Genomic DNA, 12,644 nt, shown 5'->3' with positions numbered 1-12,644 from the left:
CAGGGAGAACTCAGGGGTTGGTGGCAGGATTGGCACTCCAGGCACTGTCAAAAACGTCACAATGCTCCACTCCATTGAAACTAGTGTGGTGTGGAGGTGTTACACGGCTGCACTTGGGTCCTAACTTGGGATCCTGAGGTGGTTTGTACCTGCTCCCAACCGACTGTTAAATCCATCCATTATCCAACCCGCTATATCCTAACTACAGGGTCACGGGTGTCTGCTGGAGCCAATCCCAGCTAACACAGGGCACCAGGCAGGAAACAAACCCCGGGCAGGGCGCCAGCCCACTGCAGCGACTGTTAAATCACTTTGGGCAAAGGCAGCTATCAAAGTTATTTAAGGGTTTCAAGGTAAAGCAATTATACTCACGAAACACGGCGATGTGTTGCATGTTGAATAACACACAGTAGTAAGAAATTCACTGTACTCTGTACAAGTAACAATACTGACGCTGTAAATCTATAACACTATTCTTGGTTTATTTTCTTTAAAAAAAAATACAAAAAACTGACAAAAGCTCAATACGGTAATAAAAGACGGCAGAGCTGAAGCAAACAATATTCTTGGGTAGAGTTGGTACATGTGATGTGAATAGACAGAAATCACAGCCAATGCCCCTTCCAGGGTTTCTAAACTGCTTTTCATAGAATTTAGATATTGACAGAAATGAGAAAATGAACATGATAGGTATCATGGGTTAGGGTTACAGCTGTGTTTGGACCTCATGCTGGACCAAAGGTTCACCTTCCAACAGGCCAAAGACATGAAGCGTAAACTCCTTAAGTTGCCCGATCAGAGGCTGCACTTGAAGCTAATCAAACATCTCTGGAGAGACCTGAAAATCGCAGTCCACTGATAGTCTCCATCCTGTGCCTCTTCAAAATGTTACATGAAACTCCTTCAAAGAACAACAGTTCAGGTCGGGCCTGGGACATTTGCGCCACATGGCTTTAGTGTCGTAACCAACGCTCCTTCTCAATGTGGATAATATCCCACATTCAGCACTCTGTGAGCAACCGCTCATTCAACACAAATTCAAACCATAGGTACCCAAGGATTTTCCGGAGAGACACAGTACCATAGGAGTCCAGTCTTCGTCTCAGGTCACTGGATGGTGTCCATGTCTCGCAACCATATAGCAAAAAAGGAAGCACCAGGACTCTAAAGACTTGGACCTTCATCCTTTTGCAGAAATGACTGAACTGGCAAGCCTGCCATGAACTTGGACTTTAATTTCTATTCTGGAATTGCTTTGTCCATCAAGCTGATGGAGAAACACGGAAAACGTAGCGTCTCCTAGGCCATGAGTCCATCAGCTTCAAATGAGCTCCAGTAATGCTGCCCCATGATAGCCATCTTTAAAGTCGTCATTAAATTTTGACCTGTTTCATGTGCTCAGGTCACTACTATACAGCCTCTCACCTCGTAAATCCTGACATTTGTACTTCATTTTTTGTTTTTACGGAGAGGGGGGTGGAGAAGAAGGAACCCAGAAATCTTTTGAACTCCTCACACCTTTCCAATGAAGTGTCCTGTTAGATTTATGGATTTTTTTCTGTATGAATAAGATGTTTGTCATATTGTAAAAGAAGTGGGAATCAAAATATATTTGTAACCCTGCCAACTTGGATGCGTTTCCTCCCAATTATCTTTATCAAAGAAGTCAACCAAGCATGAGTTTTTATTTTTTTTATTCTGTCAATTTCTATTTTTCTTTTCTTGCTACCTCTGTAAATTCCAGATAAGACGTTATCGATGAGAAGCCGGTCTGTTCAGCCCATTACCACTTGTCAGTTTCATTCCGCCGGCACAGCTGCTCCAACATCGAGTCAGAACTTGAAGATCCCCAGGAGGACTTTTTAAAAACTGGTTCCTGATATTTAAAACTAAGTGGAGCTTATTTTACTATTGTTTGTTATAAGTGTAGTCTTAATGGATTTCTATTGGTGTCCCCATTTAAACCCTTCAAATTCACATCTGCTTGCATTTACGTTTCCTTTGTATTTGTTCATGTTATCCTGATTTCTCACTACTTTGATGATTTTTTTTATGTGCATTTTCTCGTAATTGTTACTGTAATTACATTCAAGGTGTAGCCGCTCTTGGCTTTTCCCCATGCTGTGTCTCCACACCTTGGAGCAGCCCAGTTTTCCTCTGTAATGTTTCTATTCCCCAAAAATGGCAACCTGACAACAATTCAGCAGCCATGAACCTACCCAGGCTGTAATTGTGAGGTTACACTTGAAAAAAGTCTTCTTCTTAAGGCCTGCCCAAGGAAGAGACAAAAAACAAATTGTACTTTGCCACATAGCATCTGGGCTGATATGGGATTTTTGTCCACATCATTTTTAGTTCTTCTGTCTGAATATGCAGTAGAATTTGAGATATTTTTCATAGTATGTAATATTAGCTGTGCTATCCATCTACGACGGGTTAAAATCTAAGTAATCAACCTCATCGTTAACGTCTGCAGTGCACCATGCGGTGCATATGACTCTGTTATATGTCATTTGGTGTGGGATTCATAAAAGCAGTGCTAATGTTTGTGATGCACCATCTGTTGGAATTACAAATGCGATGCATTTTATGTCTAAAAATGTTTTGTGATGTGCCATCTTTTGGAATGGTGGAGACATAGTAACTGGATGGCCACACAGACACTTATATTTTTATTAAAATTTATACTAGTGAAGCAATTGCAAAATAAAAAACATAGAAGCAATAGAAAAAGTCAAGAAATGAGCAATTAAACCAATTCTACTACTAAGAGTTATATTAGTGTCCAAGCCACACAGGCGGCTGCCTAGGATGTAGTCATCTGAGGGGTGCCATTGATGATGACCGTTCCGGCCACCAAGGGTGAACCAGATGTCAAACTCTGATGATACAAAGGGAGTGCTGTTACCCACTGGACACCGTTTATGAAAATAAAAGCCCTCACGCTCCATACACCTAGGGCTGCCATTTGTGCTACTGAAAGGATGCATGCTCCAGACTCTGAGGAGAACCAGGTCAATGAAGTCTAATAATAGTGACTACCCATTATGGACAATAAGGGCCGATGTCTGTCCACCCCCTGCCTAAGGCTCCGAATGGGCTTTGACCGGCACTGACAGTACCTGTAAAAGTATTCACCATTTGGACGTTTTCACATTTAGCTGTCATAAAACATTGAATCTGTCGATTTAATTTGACTCTTGAATAATAACTCTTTAATATCAGAGACAGATCTCTGCAAAGTGATGTGTATTAGTTACAATTATAAAACACAACATAACTGATTGTGCAAGTATTCACCTTCTTCAAGTCAGTATTTAGTAGATGCTCCTTTGCAAGCCATGACAGCCTAGATTCTGTGTCCTCAGGTCTCTATCAGCTTTGCACACCTGGACACTCCATTTTTTCCCCCCATTGTTCTTTGTAAAACTGTTCAGGGTGATTGTGATTGAATGGCCATTTTCACGTGCAGCCTCAACTGAACTGAGATCTGGACTCTGGCTTAGCCACTTTAGGCCGTTCCTGTACAGTGTTGGGAACAATACTTTTAGAAGTACCTTATTTGCATTACCCAATACTTGGAAAAAAAAATACGTCACATACTTACTTTTTATAAAATGTAGTGCTAGCTTGGTTTAGTTCTTATTTATCAAATCGATTCCAATATGTACAGAAATGTGCTGACAGTACTCCATCATTATACACAGAAGTGGGATATGGTGTCCCGCAGGGCTCAGTACTGGGACCTTCATTGTTTTCACTTTACATGCTTCCACTGGCATCTCTCATTAGGAAACATAATGTTAATTTTCACACGTATGCAGATGACACCCATTTATACCTTTCATTTAGATCAAATGAAGTTTCTCCGATGTTATCTTTAATTAGTTGTGTTAGTGAATTAAAGGAGTGGATGGATGAGAACTACTTGTCTTTAAACACAGAGATGTTAATTGTTGGAGGGAATGACGCTGATCACAACAATATTTTGTCATCATTTAACTCAGCTGAAATCACCATTAATTTTACTGAATCAGCCCGCAATCTAGGAGTTATCTTTGATTCTAGCATGTCATTTAAAGTGCATAGTACAAAATGGTCCAAATCATGTTTCTTCCATCTTAAAAATGTTGGGAAATTAAGGCGCTTTCTAAATAAACAGGATTCTGAGAAATTAATTCATGCATTTATTTCTAGTAGGATTGAGTACTGCAATGCGGTGTTCACTGGATGTTCAAACTGTTCTTTATACAGCCTTCAGTTAATCTAAAATGCTGCTGCAAGAATTATTACAAGAACAAGAAAATACAAACACATAACCCCAGTTCTTAAATCCTTACACTGGCTCCCGGTTAAGTTTAGGGCAGATTTCAAAATCCTCCTTTTAACATATAAAGTATTAAATGGCCAAGGTCCGGCTTACTAGTCTGAACTTATCACGACTTACAAACCTGAGCACACATTAAGATCTCAAGATGCCGGTCTGCTTATGATTCCAAGGATTAATAAAATAACAGAGGGAGGTCGAGCTTTTAGTTACAGGGCCCCTAAACTGTGGAATGGTCTTCCTGCTACTATAAGAGATGCCCCATTGGTCTCAGCCTTTAAATCCCGGCTGAAGACTCACTACTTCAGTTTAGCATATCCTGACTAGAGCTGCTGATTAACTGTACAGACTGCATCTCTGTTGTTAGTCATTAACACTAAAACATAAGTAACATGATAGTTATAATTGGATACTAACCCTCACCTATTCTGTTTCTCTTCTGTGTTCTCAAATGTGGCACTTGGTGCCACGGCCCACCTGCCAAGATGTTGCCTGGCTAAGGTAAAGTCATCCCTGATGGAGGATCACAGGAATCGTGGGGTAGAGGGGTCCTTTCATCGGATTGGCTGGCCCAGTGCTGTTTCAGCTGTGGAATGGCCAAATGGGGGAGGCAGCTTGATGGCTGAGGTCCCCAGGACTCTGAACAAATCCAAATCATATTATGGGATACCATCTACTGTTAAATTCTGCTCTGTACTTGTAAAATTTTTATTTTTATACTGTATTGAGGATTATTTGTGTTCTGTTCTGTGTATTGTATTGTATTGTATTGTATTGACCCCCTTCTTTTTGATACCCACTGCACGCCTAACCTACCTGGAAAGGGGTCTCTCTTTGAACTACCTTTCCCAAAGTTTCTTCCATTTTTTCCCTACAAGGGTTTTCTTTGGGAGTTTTTCCTTGTCTTCTTAGACAGTCAAGGCTGGGGGGCTGTCAAGAGGCAGGGCCTGTTAAAGTCCATTGCGGCACTTTTTGTGTGATTTTGGGCTATACAAAAATAAATTGCATTGTTTTGTATAGTGTGTTACAAACAGTGCATTACTTTTTTCTCCTTTTGTATGACGTATCACTGGCCACCATTTGTTACTAAATCCTAAACCCAGCAACCTTCATGAAACTGACCAGAAATGCTGCCCAGTTTCATAATTTCTTATGGTTTATAATTATGTAGTGCCCCTGACTCCAGAGCAGAGAAGGACAAAAAAGGGAAAAGCAGACCACTAAGCAGTGCTAGTGTCTCCCAGCTGGCTCCTTGTGACCCTAAGGCCTTCTTTATACACTGTTCTTACCGGTGTTACCAACCAAAAGCGCTCATTTCTACTGTGATGGCCATTTTGACTGGCACATTGATATTCTCCTCATCAGCAGGTGACTGTGTTTGGTCAGCATGGCATTTCTAACAAGTTCACAGCACAGAAAGTGGACACTGCTGATGGAAGAAGAGTTTGTGCCGGTTATTGAAGGCTTTAAGATGAAGAAAAAGGAGATGGTGACACACTTATTAACAAAAAGCAGTGAAGCCAGGGTGAGTATGATCTCGTGAGAGGCTGACCTGCAGGAGGAAGAGAGACGCACTTCACATGCAGTTTGTTTTGAAGTCTGCCTTGTGCTTTGATGACCTGTTGTGTCAAATTCAGGTCTTCGTTCATCATTCTGCCACACTCATAACCAGCCTCTCCTCGAGATTCATCATTCAAGATATACTGTAGGCCACCATGCCAGCCTCGGTGCATATTTAGAAAAAATTCCGTGTGCAGTGCATGGTGCAAACCCAGAGTGCGCAAGGGGGTATCTGACGTCATGGTTGCTGTGTGGCCCTCATGACCAGTGCAGAACTCAAGAAGAATCCAACTGCAGAACCGCAGAGGCATACGTCGCTGCACTTTGGATACATTCCTAAAATCACTAAATATAATGAGCAACAGTTTCACGGCAGAAGTGACGTCACCTCACGTCTATACTACACGCTAACCACACAAATCCCTAACCTTTATTTACCCAAATCTTACTTCGGTTAAAAACTGTGGGCAAGTTTGGCTCTGTGGCTCTGCAGTTGAATATTATTGCTTTATTCTGACAGCAGCAGACAACTTCTTTGTAGAAAATGTCAATACCTCTGTGAAACAACATAGAAATGTGTGTTTGTTTTGCATGACAGGACTTTCATAGTAACATATATCTTTTTACTTTTAAACTAACACAGGTACTTTTACTTCAGGAAAATAAATGTTGTGTTACGCCGCTCGTCACTTTAAAAAGTAATCTGCCTACATTATTCACTTTACTTTTAATGTATTACCTCCAACTGTCCCTGTGTAGCTTTGGGTTGTTGTCTTACTGGAATACAGTCATCAGTCAGTCATCATCCAACCCGCTATATCCTAAGACAGGGTCATGGGGGTCTGCTGGAGCCAATCCCAGCCAGCACAGGGCACAAGGCAGGAACAAATCCCGGGCAGGGCACCAGCCCACCACAGGACACGCACACACCAAGTACACACTAGGGACAATTTAGGATCGCCAATGCACCTAAACTGCATGTCTTTGGACTGTGGGAGGAAACCCACGTAGACACGGGGAGATCCTGCAAACTCCACGCAGGGAGGACTTGGGAAGCGAACCCAGGTTTCTTTACTGCGAGGTGACAGCGCTACCACTGTGCTACTGCGCCTCCCCTACTGGAATACAAATCTTCTCTTTAATGTTTCTGGCAGATTTGCAGGTTTTCTTCCAGGATTTCTGCATTCATGTTACCTTCTGCCCTCACAAGCCGCTCAGGGCCACCACCATGCCCCACAGTGAAGATGGCACCTTTTGATAATGTGCAATGTAATGTGGTGTTTAGTATGAAGCTCAGTTTTGGTCTGATAACCTTCTACTGCCTGACATCATAGTCTCTCATGTACTTTTTGATGGTGTAATGTCATATGTGTGTATTCTATTTGCCACTTTCTCATAAAACTGTGATTGGTGAAGCATCAGGGCAACAGTTGTTGTGTCTCCAATCTGAGCTGCTGTAGCTTGTGTCTCCTTCAGAGTTCCCATAGGTCTCTTGATGGCCTCCCTCACTGGTCTGATTCTTACAGGTTTGCTCAGTTTTGGTGGCCCACCTGCTCGAGCAGATTTACAGATGTGCCATACTCTTTCCATTTCTTAACGATTGATTTAACAGGACCCAAAGAGATTAGTGACCTTGATGTTTAAAATCCCCACTTGCTTGACCACACCACATCAATTAGTCATCAAGTAGAAGCAGTAGACTGAACTTGTCTCCTGTGCTTTATTTTTTTGAAATTCTGTGTAAAGTTGGCAAAAATTCTTATCAAGACTATTCACATGTTGCAGCAAGCTCATGGGGAGGATTGTTAAAGCCACACACAATTATGAATACCACTGATGTTTCAAATAGGGCAGACAAATCCCAGAACTGGGCGGTGATCACATTGGAAAAGTTTGTGCTTTGATTCGTGAAAGTTGTTGCCTGGCTATCCATGAAGTTATTGAAGGCGGAGGCATCGGTAAAAGTTTGTGTCACACATTTTGACTGAAAAACTGCAGATGCATCATGTCGCTGAAGAATTTCTGCCGTGGCTCTTGACAGATGAGCAAAAAGTGAGCCGTGTCACAGTCAGTCAGGAACTTTTAAATCATTCAAATGCTGATCAAGCTTTAGGAAACGGCATAACGGGTGATGAAATGAGGATGTACAGCCTGTGTGGATTTTTTTTGGTCACCCTGAAAGGTCGTCGATTTCAAACGATAGAAAATCTGGCACGAGACCTACACAATATTCCACAAAACGGGTTCCAGAAATGGAAAAACCACTGAGATCAGTTTATAAATAGAGGAGGGAAATACTTTGAAGGAGACAAGCCTGATTAAGTTGTAAGCATATTTATAAATGTTTGTTTTGGATTTTTTTTAGTGTTGTTTCTTAATGGACAGACCTCATATGTTGACCTTATTCTTAATATTCTATGTTTCGATAATGACACCACTGATTGTCTTTGCTGACGGATCGCTTAGAATGTCGTCTCCTGTCCTCGCAGCTCTCTGTGTGACAATACAGCCGTGGTTCATACACTGTAACAGCCTCTGCCACTCAGTTCAGCAGCCAGCCACCGATCAGACTGCTAACGTGTGGCTGAGTGTACAGTATGGCTGTGCGTGCTGCTGTTTCCATGCTGTGACACATGCTGTCTTTGCTGAGGGATCACTCAGAGTGTCTTCTTCCCCTCCCTTAAGCTATACTGTCAGACAACATGGCTGTGATATGCATACTTTTCATGCTTTGAATTACAAGTCACTGTTGTTACTGCTCCATTAAACAGCCAGTTGTCAGTCGAGTGGCTTACCTCTGACAGAGAATACTGCGTGGATGTGCGTGCTACTGGCTACATTCAGTGTCACGAGTGCAAAAGCAAAAATGAATGACAATGGTGGCAGCTTCTCTAGTGCGCAATACTATTCCTTTCTGTTAGTGATGACTGCTCCATATTTGTCCACATCCAAACTATCTTCATTCATACGTACAAAAACAAAGGAGCTAGACTAAAATTAATTGAAATACATGGGAAAGGAAAAATGGGGTTTAATGTGCTCATTCACATCTGTGGAATTGCAGTAACTCAAAACCTGCCCTGTATGTGTTTCAATGAAGGTGAAATATTCTGGGTCCTACATACATGGATATACTTCTTAACATATTTTAATTATATTATTATTGTTAATATTTTGACTTTTTTGCTCACAGTGCAACTGCCAAGCATTGTGGACATTTGCACACTAAGTGATGCACATAAAAACCTTAAACACATGTTAAACACAGTCATTTTTCAGTTCTTCTTCAAACACCACCCAGCACCTACAGGCATTCTACATTGCCTAAGTGTAAAAAAGTGTAATGCAACGTCCAAGAAGATTTAATGTGGTAGAACTCATCATTAGTTGGATAAGAAATAAGGAGGAAGGTGGTGTCAAATAAACTTCTTGTAATGTTTTTGGGGGGCTTCAGTTTGTTTTTATCATATTTATTTTAATTAATTTTTGGAGCTTCTGCAACATTTTATTTTACACTTGGGGACAAATAAAGTATTATCTATCTATCTATCTATCTATCTATCTATCTATCTATCTATCTATCTATCTATCTATCTATCACAGTCATGGCCGAAATTATTGGCACCCCTGGAATTTTGCACAGAGGAAAAAAAAGCCAAATCTGATATCATGTCACACAGAACTCCAAAAATTATGTGAAATGATGTCAGATTTGGCTTTTTTTTCCTCTGTTTTTTGTGTTGTTCCAATGCACATAAAGGAAATAAACATGTGTACTGTATACCAAAACATTTGTAATTGCAACAATTTTCTGGGAGAAATGGTGCATTTTCTGGGAAAATTCCAGGGGTGCCGATAATTTCGGTCATGACTCTATCTATCTATCTATCTATCTATCTATCTATCTATCTATATCTATTATATAGTGCCTTTCATATCTATCTATCTATCTATCTATAGTGCCTATCTATCTATCTATATATAGTGCCTTTCATATCTATCTATCTATCTATTATATAGTGCCTTTCATATCTATCTATCTATCTATCTATCTATCTATCTATCTATCTATCTATTATGTATCTCTTTATCTATCTATTATATAGTGCCTTTCTATCTATCTATCTATCTATCTATCTATCTATCTATCTATCTATCTATCTATCTATTATATAGTGCCTTTCATATCTATCTATCTAAATAATTAAAACATCTACTTACTAATGGGATCTATCTATTATTTAATTATTTCCATAAGATAATCTATCACTTAATGTTCTATCTATCTATCTATCTATCTATCTATCTATCTATCTATCTATCTATCTATCTAACTATTAACCAGAAGTAAATCTCTAAATGCATCCAAACAAAGACACAAGACAAATAAGACAGCAGACTAAATAATTAAAACAAAGACTTACAAATGGGAGGAAAGGTTATTTAATTATTTCCAAAAAGATAATAAAACACTTAATGTTCAACCAAAAGGAGAAGGAGGAGGTTAGGGACTAAGCCATCCATCCATCCATCCATTATCCAACCCGCTATATCCAAACTACAGGGTCATGGGGTCTGACTGGAGGTGTAATCCCAATCCCAGCCAACACAGGGTGCTAGGCAGGAAACAAACCCCGGGCAGGCAACACAAAGTTGCCATTTATCCTAACACACCCAGTTTTTTTGGTGGAAAGTTGTTGCCAGTTCATTAACACCAATGTGTGTGTGTGTGTGAAGACCTAAAACACAGTTTGGAGATTTCTGTCATTTCTGCTTCTGTCAGCAATGACACAAGGAGTTTCAGATCACCAGCTAAGCCTATCAGTCCGTCTGAGGTTTGTATAAATAGTTTCTATTCTTTTTATGTAAAGTCATTCCTTTTCTTTCATTTTATTCTGATCTATTAAAAAACTAAACAAAACAAACTATTTTCAGAGCAGGCTTTAGAATGTGAGACAGGCTGTAGTTCGATTTGAAGTCTGCTCTTGAATGCCAAAATACACAAAACAATCCGCAGCTCTGCCTTGGGCGCAGGAAGTGGAGGGGGGTGGGTAGGTGGGTTGAGAAAAAGTGTACTTTGTGATTATTAACACACGGAGCCCACCTGCCACAGCTGCTCAAATCTGCAGCCAAGTACAGTCAGGGTAGGATGCTTGTTTTAATTTATGACCCCAATAACTGAAATCCAGAGGCATAATACAAACAAATAGGGACATTTTGTAAACTATGCAAAATAATATTTACTTTATCAGAGTACTGAAAGTGACTTATTTTGTGTCATAAAATGCGGAACAAATGACTAATGTAAGCAGTATGAAGATTTAATGTCTTTTTTTGTCAAGAATTGTCAAAACACAAGCAATTAAGCATTATATGGATCCAATTAAAACATAATATCTTTCATATTTAAAGTGTTTTGGACAGAGTACCAATATACTAAAGAGAAAATACAGAAGACGACTTAGCAGCTACCTGTTAGCGTATTTCTGCCTAGTAATTTATGTGAAAAATATTTCAAATTCTAATCCATTGTTGCTGAGTGTACATTTCAAAGCCTCAGATTTCATGTAACAGCAGGCAACCTGGCAGTACGCATGCGACAGAAGAGGCTCACCTCTCCAACTACATGGAGCTAACAGATTGCAATGGCCAGAGCTGGGCTGTCTAGGCTGAGATGAGCGAGAATTAAAAGAGAGACCGCCAAAGTCACCAAATGAGGTAGGTTGTAATATTTATGTGTCAACAAAATATTAATACATATACAGTATGTGCAGTTTTGTTTTAAGATATGTCATTGAAATGTATTATTATTATCAGGCATTATTTAGGCACCCATGTCATAAGGAAAGCACCAGAAAAAGGGACCTTGATTGTTTTTGTTTTAGAGTTAATATGAAGCACAGATGCCATGGATGTAAGAGCTGTGAAAAATAAAATTCCCTTGCATATTCAAAAAGAAAGTCTCTCCATCATTTCATTTTTCACAATTTGCGAAAACAAGACATAGGTGTCTGACGAAGAGTCAAGCATGAGAAAGAGACAAGGGAGTACAACAAGTGAGCAGGAAGTAACACTTGTTACTGTAGGATGTGGTGAGAAGTACTGTACTGCCAGTAGCATAGTAATAATAATAACTTTACTTATACATTTACATACAACTTGCAAGAAAGCTAACAGAATGTCACCTTATATAGCGCCCTGATGTGTAGAGTAGAAGTCCAAGGAGGTGATGCTCAAGTTTTATAACACATTGGTGAGGCCTCATCTGGAGCACCGAGTGCAGAAAAGGTCCAGAGAAGAGCGACGAGGCTGATTCCAGAGCTACAGGGGATGAATTATGAGGAAAGATTAAAAGAGACGAGCCTTTACAATTAAAGCAAAAGTTAGATTAACAGGTGACATGATTGAAGTGTATAAAATTATGAAGGGAATTAGTCCAGTGAATCAATATTATTATTTTAAAATGAGTTCATCGAGAACACGGGGACACAGTTGGACATTTGTTAAGGGTAAATTTCGCACAAACATTAGGAAGTTTTTCTTTACACAGAGAACAACAGACACTTGGAATAAGCTACCAAGTAACGTGGCAGACAGTAAGACTTCAGGGGCTTTCAAAAGTTGACTTGATGTTTTTTTTAGAAGAATTAAATGGACAGGACTGCCGAGCTTTGTTGGGCTGAATGGCCTGTTCTTGTCCAGACTGTACTAATGCTTTAATGTTCTAAACGCAAGGTGCTTTCCACAGATGAATCAA

Source organism: Polypterus senegalus, chromosome 7 (genome assembly GCF_016835505.1).
Source record: "Polypterus senegalus isolate Bchr_013 chromosome 7, ASM1683550v1, whole genome shotgun sequence".
Lineage (NCBI taxonomy): Eukaryota > Metazoa > Chordata > Cladistia > Polypteriformes > Polypteridae > Polypterus > Polypterus senegalus.
This window is presented reverse-complemented; position numbering follows the sequence as displayed.